Genomic DNA, 6,031 nt, shown 5'->3' with positions numbered 1-6,031 from the left:
TGGAATTGATCAACAACATTGCTAAAGCTCATGCACGGTTTTGAATGAGAGAGAGAAGTGAGGAATATTCTTTTTGACTCTGACTCTCCCACTCCAGTCATTGCTTTTTATGGATATTAGAGTTGTTTTACCTACTCCGAATAGCTCACTGATCGAGCGCTTCTCTTATGCTCGTGGGCCTGTTCGTAACACTTTAAAAATTATGTTGAATCTTGGGTCGCATACAAGTAAATGCTCATTACCCATGCAAACCATTATTATTGGATGATCATGATACTTCCCAACAATCGAAATTATGGATCAATGGAGGAAGAATATCACCATTTTTGTTCAATAACATACCAAAGTGGATGATTGACTCATTCCACACTAGAAATAATCGCAAGAAATCTTTTGATAATACGGATTCCTATTTCTCAATGATATCTCACAATCAAGATAATTAGTTGAATCCCGTGAAACCATTTCATAGAAGTTCATTGATATCTTCTTTTTATAAAGCAAATTGACTTCGATTCTTGAATAATCCACATCACTTATGCTTCTATTGTAACAAAAGATTCCCCTTTTATGTGGAAAGGGCCCGTATCAATAATTATGATTTTACATATGGACAATTCCCCAATATCTTGTTCATTCGCAACAAAATATTTTCTTTGTGCGGCAATAAAAAAAAAAAGGCTTTTTTGGAGAGAGATACTATTTCACCAATCGAGTCACGGGTATCTAACATATTCATACCTAACGATTTTCCACAAAGTGGTGACGAAAGATCCAACTTGTACAAATCTTTCCATTTTGCAATTAGATCCAATCCATTAGTTCGTAGAGCTATTTACTCGATCGCAGGCATTTCGAGGACTCACAGAAAATCCCATAAAAATTCTTTCCGGTATCATCCCATTTCGAGGAAAGAATTTTTATGGGATCAAGAAGGAAATCCAAAAGGGACTCAAGTTTTTGGTGCGATTGCCCGAGAATTGAGACAGTTAAATTTCACTAAAATAGTTTCATTAGCACCTGAAGTATTATAAGATGAGGTCATACGTAATATAGTTATATTATACATAGTATTTGGATGAAATAGATTAATTAGTGGATTAGGTTGTATCTGACGCATATCCCTTTATTTAATAAAAAAAATATAAAATAAATAAAATAAAAAAATAGCATGTTGATTATATCAAAAATGGAAGGCAACCCAGATTTTAGTTTATCATGGGTAGGGACACTATTGCTGACATAGTAACCTCTATATGAAATGCTGACATGAATCGAAAAGGGACGATTCAAATAGCATCCACTAACATCATGGAAAACATTGTTAAAATACTTTTAGGAGAAGGTTTTATCAAAAACGTGAGGAAGCATCACGAAAACAACAAATATTTTTTGGTTTTAACCCTACGATATAGAAGGAATAGGAAAGTACCCCATCGAACTATTTTAAATTTAAAACATATCAGTAGGCTTGGCCTACGAATCTATTCGAACTATCAATGAATTCCTAGAATTTTAGTTGGGATGGGAATTGTAATTCTTTCTACTTCTCGAGGTATAATGACAGACCGAGAGGCTTGACTAGAAGGAATCGGCGGAGAAATTTTCTGTTATATATGGTAATATTTTTTATATTCGAATTCGATCTAGAATTTCCTATTTGTCAAAAGAAAAAAGGGTGGGTTAGTTGATATCATTCCTGCTACATTAGGTGATACTTCTAGGGCTTTGCCCTAGAATGAAAAAACAAAAAAATGGATTCATTAAGGTTTAATTAATTAATCACTTCTCCTTTTCAATGGTATGTATGCTCGGGGTTTTTCGATAATGAAGATTAATTCTAGGTTATGTTTCATAAAAGATCCGATGGAGTTTTATACGTATACTAAGGGGGCAAAATTAAAGTAAGTCGTTATGATTCAACCAGAGGTCTATAATTTATAGATGCCACAATAAGGATTCGAATGATTAGGTTGCTTTTTCAACTTCAGCATTCCCTTCATGGGGATACAATTTGAGGTTCAACATTTCAAGAAACTTATTTTTTTCCAATAAATAGAGTAAGAATTAAGTTAAGTAACGATAACTATGAAAATAAGGGCCTCCGTTCATAAAATTTGTGAAAAATGTCGACCGATCCGTAGGAGGGGACGAATTATAGTAATTTGTTCTAATCCGTGACAAAAACAAAGACAAGGATAATCTTTTGAAAATGGGCTCTCTAACGTAAAGGACCCAATGAAAAAAATAGGATCTCTTTTGACATGAAATGGATATATCCATATATCTCGAATTTCTATTTATGAGATGCTAAAGTATGGCAAAATCTATACCAAGAATTGGTTCACGTAGGAATGCCCGTAGTGGTTCATGAAAAAGTACACGTAGAATACCAAAGGGAGTTATTCATGTTCAAGCAAGTTTCAACAATACCATTGTGACTCTTACAGATGTACGGGGTCGAGTAATTTCTTGATCCTCCGCCTGTACTTGTGGATTCAATGGTACAAGAAGGGGGACACTATTTGCTGCTCAAACCGCAGCAGGAAATACTATTCGGACTGTAGTAGATCAAGGTATGCCACGAGCAGAAATCATGATAAAAGGTCCTGGTCTCGGAAGAGATGCGGCATTACGAGCTATTCGTAGGAGTGGTATACTATTAAGTTTCGTACGTGATGTAACCCCTATGCCACATAATGGCTCTAGACCTCCTAAAAAAAGACGTGTGTAGAAATCAAAATGAAAGAGATTTCAAGAGAAATAAACGATTCAATGATATGATCAAATAATATTATTATGGTTTGAGAGAAAATAAGAGTATCTACTCGGACACTACAGTGGAAGTGTGTTGAATCAAGAGCAGACAATAAGCGTCTTTATTATGGACACTTTATTCTATCTCCACTTATGAAAGGGCAAGCCGATACAATGGGCATTGCGATGCGAAGAGCCTTGCTTGGGGAAATAGAAGGAACATGTATCACCCGTGCAAAATTTAAAAAAATACCACATGAATATTCTACCCTAGTAGGTATTCAAGAATCAGTACATGAAATTTGAATGAATTTGAAAGAAATTGTATTAAGAAGTAATCTGTATGAAACTCGCAATGCGTCTATTTGTCTCAAGGGTCCTGGATGTGTAACTGCTCAAGACATCATCTTACCAACTTCTGTGGAAATCGTTGATAATACACAGTATATAGCTAGTCTAACGGAACCCATTAATTTGTGTATTGGGTTACAAATCGAGAGGAATCGTGGATATCATATAAAAACACCAAAAAACTTTCAAGATTGAAGTTATCCTATAGATGCTGTATTCATGCCCGTTCGAAATGCAAATCATAGTATTCATTCTTATGGGAATGGAAATGAAAAACAAGAGATACTTTTTCTTGAAATATGGACAAACAGAAGTTTAAATCCTAAAGAAGCACTTCATGAAGCCTTTCGGAATTTAATTGATTTATTTATTCCTTTTCTACATGCAGAAGAAGAAAACTTACATTTAGAGAACAATCGGTACAAGGTTAGTTTACCCTTTTTTTACTTTTCATGATAGATTGGCTAAGCTAAGGAAAACGAAAAAAGAAATAGAATTGAAATCTATTTTTATTGACCAATTAGAATTGCCTCACAAGACCTATAATCGCCACAAAAGGTACACTACACATATACTATTTAACCTTTTGAATAAGAGTCAAGAAGACCTTATGAAAATGGAATATTTTCGCATAGAAGATGTAAAACAGATATTGGATAGTCTAGAAAAAGAAAAAGCATTTCACAACCCATTTACCGAAGAATAAATAGGAAATTGTCTTTTTTTCTTTAGTTTCTTTTATTAAAAAAAAAAGATGAAATGGGCTTTTATTTCAACTTTAGCAGAATTTATATATTCAGAATAAATCCAGAATTTAATTGAATAGATGTATCTAGGGAAAATTCACTTTGAAGCGACTATTCCCTAGATACATAAGTCGTGATATTTTATTCCACAACAAAATTTAATCAATTTTAAAAAAACCTAAAGTTAGGGATTTATCAATAGGTAATGTTGCTGCAATACCCAACCAAAGGGCCACTACGGTACCAATCAAAAAGACAGTTGTCGCTACGGGACGACGAAATGGACTTTGAAATTTATTAACATTCTCCAAAAAAATGTATTGTTAATAATCCCATAGGTACTGAAACCATTAAAAGAACACCCAATAACTTATTAGGTACTGTACGAAGTATTTGAAATATGGGAAAGAAATACCATTCAGGTAATATTTCCAAAGGAGTTGCAAATGGATCCGCGGGTTCACCAATCGTTGATGGTTCTAGAACTGCTAAGCCTACGTTACACGCAATAGTACCTAAGATTACTACTGGAAAAATATATAAAAAATCGTTGGGCCATGCGGGTTCTCCGTAATAATTATGACCCATCCCTTTAGCCAATTTAGCTCTTAATACAAGATCATTTAAGTTAGGTTTTTTTGTTATTGGGATAGGCGAATTCTTCTAGATCCATCCTCTGAAGGAACCGGACATGATAATTTTTCATCATCCGGCTCGAGCAAGAATCAAATAAACCAAATGGATCCATATCCATAGAAAAGAAATCTATATGTTATAAAATCTACGTAGTATACACACATATATCAATGATTCTATGGAAGAATATATTGACCGGATTCCATTTTTCACAATTGCAACTACCCATTGCAAGGAATTTAGTTCTTACAAGTAAATGCTCAAGACCCAAGTACGCTTACAAAGTTCATCATAATCAAGTGCATTCTTGGTCGTCTCGGACCTTGGAATTGAACTTTATCCCCAAAATATCTTGAAACTTTTTATTTTACCTTAAATACAAAGGATTTACTTGTTACTAATTGTGACATTCTGAAATTCCCGTCCTTTTTGAGATGTATGAATGAGGAATGATCTATCAGTGTATTTCAGTTAGATTTCACTCAGATTTGATCAATCATGAGTTAACCGACCAAAAAGGGAAAGGCTAACGCGCGACAAGGTACGTGGACCTAGGAAACTCAAATAAGAATTGGCATTTTAACCATAAGGATTGCGGAGGGGATATTTAGAGCCGAGAAATGGCGATCTAAAGACGATTATGGAATTCATTGCTAGTATTGTACGATTGGTACGCGGGTGATTCCGCTTAACCAATGTATAATTTGCGAACTTTTCCTAAATCGATTTCCGAAGATCGAAACCTATGGACTAGTGATAAACCCTCGCAATTACATGACAACCAAAATGGCCATGACTAGAGTATGCCTAAGAGTGGTGAAAATCACTGAGTCGATACGCGTAACGTTGCTGCAAAAGCCGCCCGTCGATTTGAAACAAATTGGAATTACAATTGATAGAAAATGAATCAGGAAATAAAATATCAAAATTTGGACAAAGGAATTGAGGAATTCAAATTTTGGTTTTGGATTAGACATCGCTTCATTGAAAGCAACCTGTGGTGGAAAAATCAAATTTTCAGCCGACGGAAGTAAAATGACCGTTTTGCCCCTAGAGTATTAATTTTTGTTTAAAGTACAAGGAATGGCAATATGGTATTTTGGGAATACATCTCAGCTGGAATTACCAGAAAATTATGGTTAATAATGGCTGAAGTAATTTTTGTGGTGGAAGATTTATTTGCCAAGTGTCAAATGGGGGTGGTGGGTGATTGACTATTACTTTCTTGAAGCAATAATTCAAGAAATTAAGGGATAGTATCAAATAGGGAAGCTTGCTTCAGTTGAGAACTCCCGTAGCCTCCCTTCCCCTCCAATTTCAGCTTCTTCTTCTTCTCCTTTCTGTTGCAGACAAACCAGAAACTGCCTCAGCTGAACCAGTTTCTGATCTCTTCTTCAAACGGTTGCTGCTCATTCCCTGGAAAACCACTAGCCACAAGCCGACTACCCCCTGAAATTTCAATCTTTTGCCGACCTTCTCCAACCGGAATCACCTCATTTGGTCACCGGAACAGTTCTGGCCGGCCAAAAGAAAATCGATCG

At 35.2% G+C, this 6,031-nt stretch overlaps 1 pseudogene; it reads right to left on the bottom strand.

Annotated features, from left to right (window-relative positions):
• Positions 1–3,806: 3,806 nt before the first annotated feature.
• On the bottom strand, positions 3,807–4,632 carry LOC125313575 (annotated as a pseudogene).
• Positions 4,633–6,031: the final 1,399 nt, after the last annotated feature.

Source organism: Rhodamnia argentea, chromosome 1 (genome assembly GCF_020921035.1).
Source record: "Rhodamnia argentea isolate NSW1041297 chromosome 1, ASM2092103v1, whole genome shotgun sequence".
NCBI lineage: Eukaryota > Viridiplantae > Streptophyta > Magnoliopsida > Myrtales > Myrtaceae > Rhodamnia > Rhodamnia argentea.
The sequence above is the reverse complement of the archived record's forward strand: the minus strand, read 5'-3'. Positions and strand labels throughout refer to the sequence as shown.